This window comes from Scyliorhinus canicula, chromosome 6 (assembly GCF_902713615.1).
Source record: "Scyliorhinus canicula chromosome 6, sScyCan1.1, whole genome shotgun sequence".
Classification (NCBI taxonomy): Eukaryota; Metazoa; Chordata; class Chondrichthyes; order Carcharhiniformes; family Scyliorhinidae; genus Scyliorhinus; species Scyliorhinus canicula.
Genome location: NC_052151.1, coordinates 71,676,987 through 71,697,369, shown reverse-complemented (window position 1 = coordinate 71,697,369; position 20,383 = coordinate 71,676,987). Strand labels below are relative to the sequence as shown.

The window sequence follows — 20,383 nt, the reverse complement described above, 5'->3', positions numbered from 1 at the left end:
TCAGTGATCCTTGACATGCCTGGCCCTTCTACGTCTAGGTGTCTCCTCAGGTTGCAAATTTGAAGTGGAGGCAGCCAGCTGCTTAACTCATCCCATGGCCTTTGATGCCCCTGGTGGGTGTCCTCTGGGGGCTCTGGGATCAGAGAGCCTTGGCTCATTTATCGAGGGCCCATACCTAACTGTGTCACATGCTCCCATTCAAACCTAACCTCCATAGGGAATGCATAATGTGATTCAGCAAAGACCCAATTCTTCTTCAGGACATTCCTGCAGGACCAGACACCCTCCCATTAACAGAGTCTGAGGACCTAATAGTCTAGTAATGGAAATCGAGTTGCAAATGAATGGCCTGGCTCCGGCCTTTTGCGTTGACGGGAATGGGCTATTAGCTAAAGAATGAGAATAGATTCAGGTTTGACCACCTCAGGAGAGAATCCTTGTTTGAAGGGCTGGGCGGACCTCAGAACCACTACAGCGCAGAAGGAGACCATTTGGCCCATCACATCTGCAACGACCCTTTGAAAAAGTGCCCTAACCAGGTTCCCATCCTATCCATGGAACCCCATAGCCCCACTAACCCGCACAGTCCTGGATACTAAAGGGCAATTTAGCATGACCAATCCACCTAACCTGCATATCTTGGGACTGTGGGAGGAAACCGGAGCACCCGGAGGTGTCATTAGAGAGAGAAATAAATCTAATTTAGAATTGAATAGGGATCGAGTTTAATTGAGCCTGTCTGGCAGGTATGGATGGGGGCAATCAAAATGGAGCATTGTGCCTTACTGTCTTGCTCCTGCTGGAAGCCCACGAGCCACCATTTTGACATCTTTTGGGTTGTGTAGGTGAGACCCATGCAGACATGGGGAGATGGTGCAAACTCCACCCGAACAGTGACCTGGGTCCACTGCGCCGTGAGCCAGCAGTGCTAACCACTGCACCACCATGCTGCCCTTACCTGCCACCATTTTAATTGCACTCTGTAGGTTGATGGCTGAAGCAGCTCCCAGAAACAAGTGGAAACCTCATGAGTTGGTGCAAATTGAGTCCAGTTAAATAAATGGGACTCAGATTAGATTTTATTCTGGGTCTCATTAGGGGGGTCATGATGGCAATCTCACCAGCTGGAAATGAAGTAGGACAGACACCTTTAAAGCTAATTGGTGAACTTCCTTAGTGGGGTGAGGAGGACCAGACCTTGCCAGCCCTTCAAGGAAAGCCCCTGCTGTGAGTTACCTTTTTCCCTCCTGGAAGACCCTCCTAAAATCCCCTCCCAGTAATTTACCTGTTATTTTGCAAGTCTTCCTTTAATGTCAGCCATGAGCCTCTGCACAAACTTCCTCTCCCACCCGGTGAGCAGGTGCCACTTTCTGCCTGCTTCTAAACAGAGAGAACCGATTGCCGGGCAAATTAATCATACAAAATATTAGTTTGAGAGAGCAATTGCGTTTCAGTTTTTTTAAACACATGATTAATCCCATCTTCTGTGATTTTAAGAACTTAATTCAAATATTCAAGGTAGCAACCTTTTTAAAATAAACAAAAGAAGCACTGTCATTAGGCTTCCATTGAGAGCACTGGTGTTTCTGAACATAAGAACATAAGTACTAGGAGTAGGAGTAGGCTATCTGGCCCCTCGAGCCTGCTCCGCCATTCAATGAGATCATGGCTGATCTTTTGTGGATTCAGCTCCACTTTCTGGCCCGAACACCATAATCCTTAATCCCTTTATTCTTCAAAAAACTATAGAACATAGAACATAGAACATAGAACGATACAGCGCAGTACAGGCCCTTCGGCCCTCAATGTTGCACCGACATGGAAAAAAAAAACTAAAGGCCATCTAACCTACACTATGCCCTTATCATCCATATGCTTATCCAATAAACTTTTAAATGCCCTCAATGTTGGCTTAACTTTTCTCCTAATTTTCCTTGTCGTTGAACCCATATCTTCATGTAACAACCTGCCGTGTCGCTTGCCATTCATGTTTTTACTTCCCGTTTTATTCTTTTTAGTATTACTGGGCCTATTCACTGTGCTCCCCTCAGTCACTGTACCATGTACTGTCACCCTTTTTGATTTTTGACTATGGTTTCTCTGCCTTACACTTCCCCCCCTTACTTCCTTTTGCTCCTGTCCCTGTTTTACTACCTTCCAACATCCTGCATCGGTTCCCATCCCCCTGCCACATTAGTTTAAACCCTCCCCAACAGCTCTAGCAAACACCCCCCCCCCCCCAGGACATCGGTTCCAGTCCTTCCTAGGTGCAGACCGTCTGGTTTGTACTGGTCCCACCTCCCCAGAACCGGTTCCAATGGCCCAGGAATTTGAATCCCTCCCTCTTGCACCATCTCTCGAGCCATGCATTCATTCTATCTATCCTGACATTCCTACTCTGACTAGCTCATGGCACTGGTAGCAATCCTGAGATTACTACCTTTGAGGTCCTACTTTTTAGTTTAACTCCTAACTCGCTGAATTCAGCTTATCGGACCTCGTCCCATGTTTTACCTATATCGTTGGTGCCTATGTGCACCACGACAGCTGGCTGTTCACCCTCCCTCTCCAGAATGTCCTGCAGCCGCTCCGAGACATCCTTTACCCTTGCACCAGGGAGGCAACATACCATCCTGGAGTCTCGATTGCGTCCGCAGAACCGCCTGTCTATTCCCCTTTCGATTGAGTCCCCTATCACTATAGCCCTGCCATTCTTCTTCCTGCCCTGCTGCACAGCAGAGTCAGCCACGGTGCCATGAACATTGCTGCTGCTGCCTTCCCCTGGTGAGCCATCTCCCTCAACAGTATCCAAAGCGGTATATCTGTTTTGCAGGGAGATGACCGCAGGGGACACCTTCACTGCCTTCCTACTGTTGCTCAGTCTTTTGGTCACCCATTTTCTATCTCCCTCAGTAGCTTTCACCTGCGGTGTGACCAACTCGCTAAACGTGCTATCCACGACGTCCTCAGCATCGCGGATGCTCCAAAGTGAGTCCATCCGCAGCTCCAGAGCCGTCAAGCGGTCTAACAAGAGCTGCAACTGAACACACTTCTTGCACGTGAAGGAGCCAGGGACAGTGGGCATTTCCCTGAGCTCCCACATCGCACACGAGAAGCATGACACGGGTCTGGGATCTCCTGCCATGTCTTAAACCTTAGGTAAACTTATACAACTACAATTACATTGAAGCTGATGTAATGTCTCACTCAGCATGTAACAACCCCAGAGTAAACTTGATTGATTCACTAAGACTTACCATTCAGAAGATACAACATAAAAAGAGGTATTATCAACAACTGGGCATGTGAAACCAGCAGGCCAACTTTGGAGTTGCTGCATGATGTGTAAGACCCATGCATTGGGAATATGTGACTCCAGTGCTCTCCAAAACACAATGAGTGGAATTCTCCGTCGTGTTGGCGCTGGGACTGAATTGCGGGTGTTTCGCCTTCCCGTTGGGCACACTGGTTCTGGAGCAATTTAGGACATGCTAATGAACCAGCAGTATGCCCACGTGAAACTAGTGCAGTTCTCATTAGCGCCTGTGTCAGATGCGCTTGTGCCAGAATTTGTGCTGTTCAGCTTGTCAAGCTGGAGGTACTTATAAGTACTGCGCTCCCCACATGCTCTCATTCCTGCCAAGAAGATGGCACCGAGGATGTAGTGATATCATGGTTGTGTTGTAATTCACCGACTGACCACTGGAGTCTCATTAGCATATAAGTGAATGCTGGAGTCAGGTGACCTCAGACTGACTGGAGAGCTGGGAGAGAGGTTACTTGTGCATGTTCATACTGTTATTCATCTGTTGTTTTGTATATATTTGACCCACAGTTAATGTGGGAAGATATGGCAGACTGCAAAAATGAACAATGTGGAGTCGTTGAAGCCACGAGTCTTGGATTTCATGGGAATGTGGACAGTCAATCTGATCCATATCTCGCTCTATTGAGTGACAGAGTGTCACCATTGTAACATGGTAGATTGCCAACACAGTTACTCATGAAGGGAAGATTGCGTACCGCACTTTCATACTAGCATAAGGAGGAGAATGCAGTGGTACTGCAGGAAATGCAAAACATTAAAGCAAAACAAAAGCAGTTCTATGATAGAGTGTCGAGAAGTTTACAACCTCTGAGTGTGATGACATTGTGAGAATGGAAGATTCAGGTAATTGGTTGTGAAAAGCCATTGTGCTTAAAGAAGTAGCACCTCGTTCCTACAATGTACAGACAGAGGTAGGGATGGTTTTAATAAGAAATCATTGCGCGCTCTTGAAAACTAGAGAAGACTTTCACAACAACTTGATGGATGATGAATCTACGCCAGAATCAACATCTGCTGCAGTGTCAGATAGTTCAGCAGTTCCTGAGCTTGAGAATGTCATGGAGAATATTGAATTTACAAGCTCTGAGCAGCAAGGTCAAACTTTGAGAAGATAAACCAGAGTCAGAAGAAAACCTGATCAACTCAATTTGTAGATTTCGACTATTTGTGCATACTATGTTTGCTGTTCTTGTGTATATATAGATATATATGTTAAACCAGTATAAAAAAATAATACTGTTAAACTCACAGGCTAATGATATCACATGTAAATATACTGATGATAATATATTAATTTATTCCTTCGAAGGCAGGGGGATGTAGTGATATCATAGTTGTGTTGTAATTTACCGACTGACCACTAGGAGTCTCATTAGTATAGAAATGAATGTTAGAGTCAGGTGATTCCTCAGACTGGCTGGAGAAAACTAGCTTAAGTGAAAAGTCTTCTTGCAATATAAAATCCGGCCATCCGATGAGAACATTACTGAGGAGAGCAGCCCCAAGGTTCGCAGATGCAGAGCTTGAATGGATGCTGGATGTGTTGGAGGAGAGGTGGGACACCCTCTTTCCCAGAATGGGTGGGAAGCTACCACTCACTGATGTTAACTGGGCCTGGGCAGAGGTGGAAAATGCCGTGGGCCTCACCAGGCACAATCGCGATTACATTTCTGGTATTGCGGGGCGGAGAATCAAGGCCAAAGCACAGTACAGCACAGGAACAGGCCCTTCTGCCCTCCAAGTTTGCACCAATCATGATGCCTGTCGATACTCAACCCTTCGCACTTCTGGGGTCCGTATCCCTCTATTCCCATCCTATTCATGTATTTGTCATGTATTTGTCATGTATGTCATGTATTTTCCTCTTTAGTATCGCTATCATAACTGCTTCCACCACCTTCCCCAGCAACAAGTTCCAGGTACTCACCATCCTCTGTAAAAACTTGCCTCGCACATCACTGCTAAACTTTCCCCCTCGCACCTTAAACCGAAGACCCCTACTTTTCCACCCTGGGAAAAAAACATCTGAACACCCACTCTGTCCATGCCACTCATAATTTTGTAAACCTCTATCAGGTCACCCCTCAGTCTCTGTCATTCCAGTGAAAATAATCCAAGTTTATCCAACCACTCCTCATAGCTAATACCCTCCAGACCAGGCAACATCCTGGTAAACCTCTTTTGCACCCTTTCCAAAGCCTCTACGTCCTTCTGGTAGTGTGGTGACCAGAATTGTACACAATATTCTAAATGTAGCCGAACTAAGATTCTATACAGCTGCAACATGACTTGCAAATTCTTATACTCCATGCCCCGACCAATGAAGGCAAGCATGCCATATGCCTTCTTGACTACCTTATCCAGCTATGTTGCCACTTTCAGTGATCTGTGGACCTATACGTCCAGATCTTTCTGCCAGTACTGCCATTTACTGTACAGTTTTCACCTGTATTAGACCTTCCAAAATGCATTTTGTTTTATTCGTTCATGGGAAGGGGGTTTCGTTGGCTGGGGCAGCATTTATTTCCCACCCCTGAGGGCAGTTAAGAGTCAACCACATTGCTATGGATCTGGGCAGCACGGTAGCATGGTGGTTAGCATAAATGCTTCACAGCTCCAGGGTCCCAGGTTCGATTCCCGGCTGGGTCACTGTCTGTGCGGAGTCTGCACGTCCTCCCCGTGTGTGCGTGGGTTTCCTCCGGGTGCTCCGGTTTCCTCCCACAGTCCAAGGATGTGCGGGTTAGGTGGATTGGCCATGCTAAATTGCCCGTAGTGTCCTAAAAGGTGGGGTTAAGGGGGGGGGGGGTTGTTGGGTTACGGGTATAGGGTGGATACGTGGGTTTGAGTAGGGTGGTCATTGCTCGGCACAACATTGAGGGCCGAAGGGCCTGTTCTGTGCTCTACTGTTCTATGTTCTATGTTGGCCAGACCAGGGAAGGACAACAGATTTCCTTCCCTAAAGAACATTCTTGAACCGGATGGATTTTTACAACAATCGACAATGGTTTCATGGTCATTATTACACTTTTGATTCCAGATTTTATTGAATTCAAATTTCACCATCTACCATGGCGGGATTTGAACCACGGTCCCCAGAGTATGACTCTGGATCTCTGGATTACTAGATTACTAGTCCAGCGCTAATACCACTACATCACCACCTCTCCTTTACCAAAATGCACTGCCTCTCATTTGTCTGGATTAAACTCCATCTGCCATTTGTCTGCCCAAGTCTCCAGCCGATCTATATCCTGCCAATATAAAAGCAGATTGGGTTAGAAGGTCGCTATTTCAAACTCCCTTCCAGCACTTGAATGCATAATTTAAACTGACATTCCAGAGTAACCCAGAGGGAGTGCTGGCCTGTCAGACGTGGATGTTATATTGAAAGCCCTTTCTGCCTGTTTAGGTGGGGCTTAAATATCTCATGGCACCATTCCAAGAATAAGGATTCCCCTGGTGTCCGATCCATTTATCTCACTGTTATTTGTGGAATCTGTCCTGTGTGAGGAATATCCATTTATGAATCGACTCTGGAATTCATAATTCATAATAATTTATTGCATGTGAAATGTTTTCGGATGCTCCTGTGCAAGAATGAGCATAATGCAAAAACACATCAAGTCTGAGTCTAATAGCTGAGAGAAAACTAATATTTATTTTTGTATTTTGCTTCCATTAAAGCTCTGGTCAATTGTATAACAGTGCATTTTGAAAGCTGCCGTTTTGGTTTTGTGATTGCATCATTTAATATCTATTGAGATTTTTCTTTACAGGCCCTCTTTGAATGCAACATGTAAAACTGTTTCTACTTTCAATAAATTGAATAAGTCATCGTGAATAGAGAAATTAATGTAGATACAATAAATAATCCGTGAGACTAGGTTAGCTACCTCACTCAGTGCTTCATCCCAAGTAGATCCAGGTCATGCACATATGCCCTCTAGTGTCAATGGATTGTAATTCCACTTATTTTACTTCACTCCCATTTGAGAATTACATACAATTCTGTAGCCCCAAAACAACAAGAAAACAATTGCTTGAATATGAATATTGTATCATTTAATATCTGTTGAGATACCATATGTACAGGCACAAAAGGATTTTATTTTTCAATTTCTTTATTTCAGAAGGTGAATTCTTCCTTCAGCTGCACAAATGTTCTCGCAGATGATTCCGTCTCAGTTTTTCTTCTGTTCAAGTGTTGAAGTCACAACTCCAACATCCTCACTGTGAATCAGACACATTATTCACAAAGACTGCTCAGTTACAGTTAACAGATCCACGTGCAGGTAAACAGATCATAAAATCGAAACTGTTACAGTTTATAATGAACTATTTACAGCAAAGAAACAGGCCATTCAAACCAACAGTTCTACGTTGGTTTTTATGCTCGACATAAGCAATTATGTGATTCGATTAAAATGATTAATTATTTTTTTTAAAGACCTATGAAATATGCATGATGGTATCACATTCCACTAGTTATGTAACCTAAGTTTATCCACTACAGGTGCTCCAGTTTCCTCCCACAAGTCCTGAAAGATGCGCTGTTAGGTAATTTGGACATTCTGAATTCTCCCTCCCTGTACCCGAACAGGCGCTGGAGTGCGGCGACTAGGGACTTTTCACAGTAACTTCATTGCAGTGTTAATGTAAGCATACTTGTGACAATATAGATTATTATATTATTATTATTAGATACATTTCAAGATAAAAGCAAATTATTGCGGATGCTAAAATCTGAATCAGAAAATACAGCAGGTCTGACAGCATCTGTGGAGAGAGAAGGGAGCTAACGTTTCGAGTCTGGATGACTCTTTGTCAAAGCGATAGAGAACTGGAAATAGGGCCAGATTTATACTGTTGTGGGGGGCAAGTGTGTGGAGCAGTGGGGCTGAATAGGGGGCCAGGATAGGTGGAGATTGACAAAGATACTGAGAACAGAAAGAGAAAGGGAACGTAAATGGGGGTGATCGAGATGATATATTTCAAACTTTTAAAATTATGAATGAATCTGCTTTGCTTCAATCCCTTGGCTTTAACATTACTGTGATCTGAATATTATCTCGGTAAACTATTTAGTTATGCCTTGCAACTTCTCCACTGTTTTGTGGATCTGGGTCCCATTTTTCAATCCTGGCAGTGGGCCTACCTACCTTTTGAAAACTGCTGGTCGGTAACTCGGTTTCTCTCTACGCAGATGATGACAGACTTGCTGCGTATTGCTCATCAGAGGTTGCATCTCTACGGTGTATTTGAAACATTTTTGAACTTTATTGAAAAGTTACGATTTCCAGAATGCAATCGACAAGGTGCAAAGTCAAAGATTACTCTGCAAAATAAGAGCTCATGGTGTCGGGCATAACACCAGATGGAGGCTGGAGGATTGGTTCGCTGACAGGAAGCAGACAAGATGGATAAATGGGAATTTCTCTGGTTTGCAAGATCTGACAAGTGGAGGGCCACAGGGATCAGTGCTGAGGCCTCAACTATTTACAATTTGTATCAATGACTTGGATAAAGGGACAATAGTTATGGTTGCTAAATTTGCTGATGACACAGAGAAAAGGCGACCCAGTAGCACAGGGCGACCGGTAGCACCGTTGCTTCTCAGCGCCAGGGACCTAGGCTCGATTCCTGGCTTGGGTCACTGTCTGTGCAGAGTCTGCATATTCGCCCCGTGTCTGCGTGGGTTTCCTCCAGGTGCTCCCACAGTTCAAAAATGTGCAGGTTAGGTGGATTAGCGATGCAAAAATTGCCCTTAGTGTCCAAAAAGGTTAGGTGAGGTTACTGGGTAATGTGGATAGGGTAGAGGTGTGGGCTTGGGTAGGGTGCTCTTTCCGAGGGCCGGTGCAGACTCAATGGGCCGAATGGCCTCCTTCTACACTGTAGATTTTATGATTCTAGTTAGGAAAGTAAACTGTGAAGAGAACAGGAGTCTATAATGGGGCATAAATAGGTGAAGTGAGTAGGCAAAGATTTGGCAGTGTGAGAAAGTGTGAACTTGTCCACTTTGACAGGAAGACTACAAGAACCATCTAAATGGAGAGAAAGATTGCCGAACCCTGAGGTGGAAAGGGGCGAAATTCTCCCAAAGGGAGACAAAGTGCCAACGCCGGTGTGAAACCCGGAGTGTTTCACTCCGCCGTCGGAGGCCGCTCCTCGCCCCCTATTCTCTCCCCCCCGGGGGGCTAGGAGCGGCGGCAAGTCAATTTCGCACGCCGGGCCTTGACGCTTGCGTCAAAGCAGCGGCGCCTGTATGACTTCACGCCAACCCGTGCATGCGCGGTTCCCGTCTTTCCCTCCGCTGCCCCGCAAGACATGGAGGATTGATCTTGTGGGGCGGCGGAGGGAAAAGAGTGCGTCTTTCAGAGATGCCGGCCCGACGATTGGTGGGCACCGATCGCGGGCCAGACCCCTCCTGATCACCCCTCTGGTGCTCGATTCTCCCTCCGCCCCCCACAGGCCCCACATACAGCGGTCCCGCGCTGTTCATGCTTGCAGCGACCAGGTATGGTTGGCGCCGGCGTGAACCGGTCGGATTCAGCAGACCACTCGGCCCATCCGGGCTGGAGAATCGCCGCTCAACCGGAGCGACGATACTCTGAGTGGCCTGTCGCAAAACGCGACACGCCGTTTTGGTGGTGGGGGGGGGGGGGGGGGGGGGGAATCACGTACAGGTGCCAGGGCGGGGTGGCATGATTCGCCCGGTACTCCCGCGATTCTCCCACCCGGCATGGGGTCAGAGAATCACGCCCATGAAATCTGGATGCCCTGGTATATGAACCACAAAAGGTGTGTACAGCAAGTGATGAGGAAGGCAAATGGAATATTGTTGTTTATTACCCGGGGAATGGAATATAAAGGTAGAGATGTTGTATCTAGAGTACTGTATGTAGATTTGGACTCCTTATTTAAGAAAGGATATAAATGCATTAGAAGCAGCATCAGAGAAGGTTTACTTGGCTGATACCTGGGATGGAAGAATTAACTGATGAGGATAGGTTGGACATGTTTCCTGATAGATCTGATAGGCAAAAGAAGGCTATTTAGTGTAAATATTAAGCCCCAGTTTTAATACCCATTTTAAATTAAGGATTTCAGCACTCATAACCTCAGGTCATGATAAAACACAGAGCTTTAACAGAGACACAACAAGCCTGACACATGCATAAACTAATTGGAGATTAAAACAACATTTTTACGAAGCAAAGATGAAAAAGCTATTGTTCTAACAAACATATTTTCAAAGACAGTTTGACATTAAGAAATGAGCTGTACCAGTAATCAGATCAAGGACGAAGCAGGCACCATAGCAACATGAAGGCACTATTGTTCATAATGTGGATGAGGGTGAAGTCAGCAGAAAACCAGTAGAAACCAGATAATAGCACAGAATCGCATTCCATAACATACATAAATATTCAAATATGAAACATTCAGAACTTATGTTGCACATTAAGGATTGACAGCTAACGATCGAATCAAATACGTTTGATTCTAACCCAAACCAATTAGGACGACATAGAGATGTAGATAGTTGGCTCAAGACAAATAAGATTTCTTATAAACATGATGGTCCGTACGGCAATCTTTATTCTGGGATCATCCTGTACTTTGACCTAACTATTCGCTATCTCTATTTTCATATCTTCACTTTTCCACTCTAACTCTTGAAGTAAATGCAAGCTGCTTTGCCGTAAGCAAGAAACCATTTCTGTATTATTTTGAAAGTTAAATTGTGTACAAGTTACTTCTCTTTAAGTCCTTTTGCTAGCCGGACTTTATTGAGAATAGATTTAATTTTCTCCTAATTCTAATCAAATAGAGGCAAGAAAGATTCTTGTTTGCATCCGAGAAGTTTAACTCAAATTTCTACTGAGTTTTAGTGTTGCAAGACTTCACTAATTCCGCATGGTAGATCTCATCAATTTGGCGTAGTTTGCAAAAGGGGAGGAGCACAGAGTTACAGGAAATCGGAAGACCGAAGAAAGACCAGAAGGACGAAATACCCAAAGACATCTATCAGAAAAACGGCTAGACTGGGGTAAGAAACATCTTTTTCACCCATTAAAAGTCTTAAAGCCGCATCAAGCAGTATTTCGACCCTTTAGAAAGGACCTTTTTCAGATTGGGTTATTCAATTGGGTACCGGTCGTAGAAACTAAAATAAAACGGGACTGAATAGTGAATAGTCGCGATCGTTTACACAGATTGCACAAAAACATAGTTGATGACTAAAAGATTGGGTGTAAGGCTGAGTTTATGGTGGACATGACTCCTAAAATAGATTTGGAACCTTCAAATGGTAGAGAATTACTTCCCACAACGTCCAAGGGAAGTCGCGCTGTCCCGGATGTCTCTATTGATGATATATTGGGTGATCTTAGATCTTTGATTTATAGACAATTTGGACTGTCCAAAGTATCCACAAAAATTGAATACAACATCAAAAAAGTTTTGGAAAAAAACCACACGATTGACCAAAAAGAAACCTATGAAATGGTCTTTTGCAGTAATGGCACAGCTCTATAAGCAGCAAGAAACAGTCACAAACACAATTGTGAACTTAAAACTGCTAAAGAAAAACTAGTGAAGCAACTGTGCTAACCACTATGCTACCGTGCTGCCCTTATTATGACAAAACTACCAGGAGTCTGAAACCTTTGAACCCAAATGACATGGTGAGAGTGGAAGGTCCTGATAGCTGGTCAAAATGTGCTAAGGTATTGCAGAAAATAGTTCCAAGGACCTGTACTGTGATAATTGGGGCAGCATGGTAGCATAGTGGTTAGCACAGCTGCTTCACAGCTCCAGGGTCCTAGGTTCAATTCCTGGCTTGGGTCACGTTGCCTGTGTGGAGTTTGCATTTTCTCCCCGTGTGTGCGTGGGTTTCCTCCGGGTGCTCCGGTTTCCTCACACAGTCCAAAGATGTGTGTGTTAGGTGGATTGGCCATGATAAATTGCCCTTGGTGTCTAAAAAAGGGATGGGGTTACTGGGTTACGGGTATAGGGTGGAGGTGTGGCCTTAAGGGAGGTGCTCTTTCCAAGGACCGGTGCAGACTCGATGGGCCAAATGGCCTCCTTCTGCACTCTAAATTCTATGAAACGAGCAAGGACAGGTTTTAAGGAGGAATAGACGAGCACTCCTGAAAGTGAAACAACCTGTTGCTGAACAGCAAGGCGAGGATGTAGATGAAAGTTTACATTCACCAAGAAAGACACAAGCAGTGCACAAGTTAAATGTCAATGTACAGTATGATGTTCAGAACAATGATACAATCATGGTAGTTGTACCTACAGAAGTTCAGAACTATCACACAGATTCACCAGATTTACCAATATTGAGATGATCAACCGAGAAACAGAGAGAAACCAGAACGGTTGGATCTGTGAATGGACAATATAACTGCGCATGATGTAAAATATATTATATCATATGTAATATTTGCTGAAATAATGTATTATATGTGTTCTTAGCAATCTCAAGGAAAGGGAATGTATTGATATGCACAAACAAGTGTATATGTAAATACGTATAGCCTCTGACCAGTAGGTGTCAAGCAAGTAATAATACGTGACACTGCAGCCTGGGAGGAGTCTGGAGGAGAAACCATTGTGTTCAGTCGGGTTTGTATTAGTTCCAGTTTGATGATATTACTTCCCTACCCACAGGTTATTGTACCATAATAAAATTAACTTTAATAAAATTAACTAGTCTTGAACTAGATGTTCTTTAGTATGCTCACTCAGTAATTGTCTCTGTACAAGAACGTAACAGTAGGGTAATAGGGTGGCAAGTAGATAGGGTGACAGGGTGGCAGTTGAGTTGGCTGATTTGTAGGTGGATGGCTGATGGGTAAAGTGGTAGATGTGTTGAATGGTAGGTTGTTCGGGTGACAGGTGAGCAGAGTGTGAGGTGGGTGAGTGGGTAGGTGGATTAGGCAGGTTGGATCAGGGGGAGTTGTCAGGTGAGGGATTTGTCAGGTCAGTCAGGGCCTTGCCAGTTTGTGTCCGGGTGGGGCATGTAGGGGTGCGTTGAGGGGCTGATGTGGGGGAGACCTGGGGGTGTCATGAAGGTAGTTGGGCAGTAGGGGCTAGTAAGTTGGAGGGAGGGGGTCAATGGGGAGTCAGGGGTGCCAGTTACATAGTTATTCAGTCGTTATCCAGCAATTGCATTAGGATTCATCTGTCTATCCTTTATTTGGTAACTATTCAGGTAAGTCCAAAGTCTTTGCTTCTAACTCAGAATTGGAAACTTTTTTTAGAGCATGCCAGGCAGCACGGGAATTGCCCATTGGAAGTTCAAACTTCCTAAGGAAATTCCAAAAGAACCTTCCAAGGAGTCCCATAGTGCCTCTTCTGAAGTATGTCCGGTCTCTGATTATCTGGAGATAAAACTATCTCTGATAAGATCTGTGTCATTATGGGGGGGACCCCCTGCTGGGCCGGAGAATCGCCAGTGGGAGGCGTGAATCCCACCCCGCCGCCCCGACGCCGGCAGCCAGATTCTCCGGTGCCGGTCTTTCGACAGGGGCGGGAATCGTGTTGCGCCGGTTGGGGTCGATTGGAAATAGCCCGCCCGGTGATTCTGCGCTCCGCCATTGGCCGAGTGGCTGCCCATTTCTGGCCAGTCCCGCCGGCGTAAATCAAACAAGGTCCTTAACGTCGAGAGCTGGCTCTACGGGCGGCCTGCGGAGTCCTAGGGGAGGGGGGGCGGGATCTGCCCCCGGCAGGGGCCCTCATGGTGGCCTGGCCCTTAATCGGGGCCCACCGATCTGCGGGTGGGCCTGTGCTGTGGAAGCACTCTTTCCTTCTGCGCCGGCTGCCGTAACGGTGTAGCCACCTGGGGTGGCCACTGCCCAACACAAAATGGAAGATTGCAAGGAATGCAGGGAAAATGGACATGTTGTAAAGCAAGCAGCTTGCAAAGCGCTTGTATATTGGGACAGCTGCAGAAACCAGTTTTGACAGTTTGTATTATAATAAACTCAGTTGTTTGGACTTCCTAAATGGTGTATGATTTTATTACTTTGAACTTCACCTTGAAGCTTGTGGCGGTATCTTAACGACACCTGGCGACTCCAGAGCAAAGTATAGAAACAGAGCCAAATTGTGTGTTAAGCACACTCACCCAGAACGACCAACAATGGTCCGCCATGGCCGGTGTGGAGAGGAACCCCCCTGCGCATGCGTTGGAATCATGCCAGAACACGCTGGCGCTCCTGTGCATGCGCCAACTCGCGCTGACCGGCAGAGGCCCTTCGGCACCGGTTGGCGCGGCGCCAACCCCGCCGCCGCCAGCCTAGCCCCTGAAGGTGCGGACGATTGTGCACCTTCCGGGCAGCCTGCAGCCATCTGGGCTGGCCACTTACAACCAGGGACAGAGAAATTCGCACAGCCTAGCGGGTAAAATGGACAAAGCAAGATTTAGGCAGGCTCAGAGCCTGAAATGTATATTTGCAAGCAAGGAGTCCAGACGGTATCGAAACTCTGACCAATTAGCATTTTGATGGGCCGATTAGTATTTCGTGGCCCATCTCCACCAAGACAAAGGACTGGTACTCGAGCGACCAGTATAGTCCCAGACATTTTGCCGCCACTCCCTGTTCAAGGGAAGCGTAAACAACGGGGTCAGTGACTGCTTGGGACATGCCCAGCCATCCAGGCACCCACCCATTTATTGGTTAGGAATCGAACAGAGTGATCAGGGATCACCCAATTAGTGGTGTCCAAACTGAAGGACCGCCCAAAAGAGCGCAAATCCCCCAAGTATAAGAAGGGAGTCCGCCATGTGTTTGTCCTCTCTTGGACCTGGCGGCCCGGCCACGTCTGTTTCCAAGTGCAGCACCACCAGAAGCAAGTCCAAGTTCAACACTCGCTACCAGACGGATGAGCCTAACTGAGCAGCAGTTACTTCTCCAGATTCGATAGATCCCAAAGCAAACAACGGCCACTGTTCCTCTGACATCAGCAGGGTGCCTGAAGTTAAGTACAGGTTGTCTTAGTTGATAGGTGTAGTTAACTAGCAGTGTTTATGTTGCATGACTAATTGTGTGTAAATAAAGTACCCTTAACCTTGAACTAACTAACTGGTGTTTGGCTCTTTGATCGATAGCCGGTTGAACCTTGTGGTGGTATCATTTGATAGCTGGCGACTCTGAGCAATACAATATAGATATCAAAAGAAAGGAGGGCAAACCCACTGATTACCATAGTTACAGCAGAGCCACAGAAAAGGGAACAGACCTGACGCTGGAGTGGTTCACGCCACTCCGCGGCGCCGGTACAGCCCGCCCCGCCGGATATCGAAGAATCCCAGCCTGTGTCTTTTTGGCTCCCATAAGTTAGAAATAATCACACTTGAGACTTAACATGCTCGGGCTTCATCAATTCTATTTCTTGCAGCTTTGCATGTGGCTGGTAGATTTATAGACAGGTACGTTGGCCGGATTTTTCCCTCCCGCCCAGATCAGGCGTAATGGCGGGTGGGAGGGGAAAATATCACGGAAGACAAAAGAGCGGATGATCAGAATTGGCCATTGGCCGCTCCTGCTCCATATCTAGGCCCCATTGAGGAATGCGTCTCTGAGTTGGTTGAAGGTGAGTGTTGTGAACGCTCTTTATTTGTTGCATCCTCATGATCCGCAACTGAGGTGTCCATTGGGGCTGGGGGGGGGGGGGGGGGGCATTTAAGAGAGTGGAGTTAATTAGTGCGTGGCATCAAAATACAAAACAGCATATTGCACTCACGCAGTCTGAAGGATGAGCTGGTGCAGGGTCCTCACTTGGATGTACAAAGATGACCTCACCACTGTGCTGCAGGCGCATTCTTGGTCCTTTCCAGTCAAGTGAAGAACATGCTCCCCATAATGGGTGAGGGCGCTGATCTCTGCCAGACCGTACCAGTCCAGGACACAAGTTGCACAGGATGTGAGGTGATATGGAGATGTCAAAGTTCATGCAGGAGCCTGAATGGCGATGTCTCTTGTGATGGCAATGCGTGCGATCCCTATGGTGTTTGAACCTGCAAATGTGTGAGTGGCATGTGAGAGTGAGTGCTGAGAGTATAACAAGTTTGACTTACCGTGGCTGTGCAGCTGAGATCATTTTTTTTTTAAATTTAGAGCACCCAATTATTTTTTTTCCAATTAAGGGGCAATTTAACATGGCTAATTCACCTCCCCTGTACATCTGTTTGGGTTACGGGGGTGAGACCCATGCAGATACGGGGAGAACGTGCAAACTCCACACGGACAGTGACCCGGAGCCGGGATCAAACCCAGGTCCTCGGCGCAGTAAGGAAATAGTGTTAATCACTGCGCCACCGTGCTGCCCCTCAGGTGAGATCATTCACCCGTTTTCTGCATGATATCGTTGATCTGTTCTCGGTGGAGTAATCGCTCATCGCCACAAGCCCGGTTTTGTTACCACTGTGGTCCTCCTTGGGCAATGACCGGGATACAGAAAGTTCTGGCAGTCCTCGAATGCATCAAGCAGGTGTTCCATCAGGAGACTTTGAGGCTGCATGCTTCTTCTATTTGTGGGCCATCTCTGTCTTACTGTAGGGTGGCGCAGTGTTTAGCATTGCTGCCTCACAGCACCAGGGACCCGGTTCAATTCCTGCCTTGGGTGACTGTTGATGGAGAATTTGTACATCATCCCCGTATCTGCATAGGTTTCCTCCGAGTGCTCCAGTTTTCTCCAGGCAGATTACGTGGATTGTCCATGTTAAAATGCCCCTTAGTGCCCAAAGTTTAGTTGGGGTAATGGGGTTGTGATGAGATGGGGGAGTGGGCCAGAGTAGGGTCCTCTTTTGGAGCATTGGTGCAGACTCGATGGGCCGAATGGCCTCCTTCAGAACTGTGGGGATTCTCTGGATTCTAAGATTCCTAGTCCTGCTTTTGAGATGGAGATTTGGGCCAGGTTTAAATATGGTGCCCCCTGCAATAACTCACTGTCACAGCAGGTGAATCACAGGCTGTCCACCGCACTGCAGCGTGTTTCCTGTTGATGAATATTTAATCAGGTGCAAGACGGACAATCAGGCGCAAAAATCCGCTGATGTAGCCAGCGGGAAAGCACCGCTTTCCTCACCCACCACCACACTTAGTCCGAGGAGGGAAAAATTGCACCCGCTGTTACGTGACCTATGACAGTGAGTGTGGCATCTCGGGATATATATTTACATAATAATTAGTTCCCAGTCTTTTACAGTACTTCCTTTAATGAATTTGATTGATTATGCAGTCATTTACCTGTAATAATAGTCAGCAATCAATCACTCTTCATGATTTGCCATTGATGTACCTAAAAGGTAGACACTGGAATAAAACTGGTTTTGCTCATTCACTTGCAAAATCCAAATGCCACCATTCAATACAGCTGTTGAGCATTGTCTCCTACTCCATATGATCCACGTCCCCTGAGATGTTCCACATCAATTGTCAAGTGAAAGCACCCTTAGGCAATCAATGGAGAGGCACATTAAAAGGCTAATTGGTGACTTCAAATCCCTGTAGAAAAAATACATCTACAGCGGAGAACTTTGCAGGAGAGAATGTCACACAGAATTTCTGCTAATTAAAATCACTTCAGCACTGCTGTCTTTCACTCTTTCTAACAGACTAGGCAATGATGTCAAATGCACCTTTTTTAAAACCATTCTATTGCCTTTGATAAGTCAGAGGCGGCATCCTTTCTTCACCGAGCATCCACATTTTAAACATAGAAAGCATTAAATGGGTGGGCACAATCACAATCTCTTCAGGTTTCCACTAATGTCATTTTCCTTGTTCCGAGCGTTTGATTTTTCAGGTGCATGCAAAGTAAATACAGAAATGCTGTTTGTGCTATTGCCTTGAAAAGACGTTTTCCATGTTGCTGGGGTGTTTTAGCGTACTTCAAGGAGCGCTGACTGAGGCAGATTGGGCGAGATGGACACTTCCTGACTCAGGTGGCAATGTTTCAGTTTGAGACCTGTTGACTAATGTGATAAATTAAGTCACAGATAAAGCAAGATCAGAGGAGGTTACCTTATGAACACCACATTGTTCATTGTTTGCAAACAACTGGTCCTAACATTACTGAAGCAAGATAATAAAATAAACAATGGTCTTATTGAATTGCGGAGCAGGCTCAAGGAGCCCTTGACCTCCAACAAACCCTGATCTCTGACCACCACAACCTCACCTCTGTCCCCAACTTCAGACAACCACACCCTGTGGGGGCTGGAATTTGAAACAAGAACAGAGGATGCTGGAAAATCCCAGCAGGACTGGCAGCATCTGTAAGGAGAGAAATCCGAGTTAACGTTTCAAGCCCACTTAGTTCAAAAATTTTACAAGCCCAGGCCAGATAGTGGGGGATGATGGGGGATGTCGCATTACATTCATCCCCCACCATCTGGCCTGGGCTTGCAAAATCCTCCCAACTGTCCTGGTTTGAGACAATTCACACCTCTTTAACCTGGGATTACCCCTATCTCTGGATCTGTAAAGATTCAATTACCTGCAAATGCTCGCATTCTAAGCATCTTTGAATTTGTCTATATATATGTTTCTGGAACAAACCTCTTCATTCACCTGAGGAAGGAACAATGCTCCGAAAGCTAGTGTTTGAAACAAACATGTTGGACTTTAACCTGGTGTTGTGAGACTTCTTACTGTCCTCATAATTTTGTACACCTCAATCAAGTCACCCCTCAACCTTCTTTGTTCCAAGGAAAATAACCCCAACCTATCCAATCTCTCCTCGTCGCTAAACTTTTCTTGCCCTGGCAACATTCTTATGAACATCCTTTGCACTCTCTCCAAAAAATTACACCCTTCCCCTAACGTGGTGACCAGACTGCACAGAATACTCCTGTTGTGGACTAACCAGTGTTTTATACAATTCCAACATTTTTTCCTTGGCCCGTAACCTCCTGGCCCCTCAGTGTCAGATCTGGGGAGTACCCTTTGGAGGTGGGAGAGTGGTCAGGGATTGAAGGTTGGGGAATAGTTGGAGGGGTTCGGAGGTGGGGAGTGGTTAGAGGATTGGAGGCCAGGAGGTCTGAGTTGGGAGGTCAGAGATAAGGGGTGGCTCTGAAGTTGGGGGTCAGAGGTCATGGAGGTGAGGTTAGGGAGGTCAGTGATCTGGGGTTGTTGGAGGTCCGGGCAAACTTTATGCGTACGTGTGCAGTATGATTTAAAAACCACAATGTGCTTCTTTCATCTCCAGATGGTTTCTTGCCCAGAAGCCAGCCTGACTGATAGGCTCTGCTCCCTGATGGACGGGGATTTCCAGGAGCAGGTAGTGACCCTGAAACCAGTTTTGTGTTAGCAATTGTGGTTGAGGTTCAGATTAGAGAGGTGGTCTCTGACTCTGGTGGTGAGCGGGAAACCCTGGGACCGGGAGACTAGGGGTTTGTGATTATAGGGGGATATGTCAATCATGGGTGAACGTCAAATTGCAGGGATGGGATTGTGAGGGAGAAGTGGGTACTTTTGAGGTAGTTGGGAGGAAGACTGACCCACAAGCAGTGCAGTAAAATGTCTTCATCAGGTAGTCCTCATCTCCCTTTCGCTGTCACGTTTCCTGAGACTTGTAGAACACAGTTGGCTAGGGTCAAACATGGAAGATGGTTAAATTTTAGGGTTGCAACCTCATTAGTTTATTTAAATGAGCAACCTGCCACTTGGGTGAAGATTTATTTCCCACCACCCCCACCCTGCCTCTGTTAATCCCGGAAGTGGGTTGTTTTGAAGGGGTTGGGACTGAGTTGAGATTTTAAAAGTATTTTTACAATTCACCAACCACAAGTGCATATATTTCAGGGGAGCCAAAATTCTACCTGGAACAATTTTCCCCACAGATCCTCCAAAGTTAAGTACATTGGCCAGCATATAGCATTTAATAGGAAAATGTTACTTCATGAATGTTTCAAAAGGTGTTTCCCTAAAGTCGCCAGTGAAAATATTTGTTTCTGAGCATGTATGTTTTGTTCTTGGAGTTGGTAATTCAATACAAAAATAACCCAGCAGCAAAATATTTTCTTGTAAAATGGAAAAG

General features: G+C 46.0%; 1 long non-coding RNA gene across 1 annotated transcript in view; it reads right to left on the bottom strand.

Annotated features, from left to right (window-relative positions):
- Window positions 1-7,368: 7,368 nt before the first annotated feature.
- LOC119967230 overlaps window positions 7,369-20,383 on the bottom strand; it is a 37,034-nt gene continuing 24,019 nt past the window's right edge. The window contains exon 3 of the long non-coding RNA XR_005460941.1: window positions 7,369-7,558. This is a non-coding gene — a long non-coding RNA (uncharacterized LOC119967230). The remainder of the gene's footprint in view (window positions 7,559-20,383) is intronic.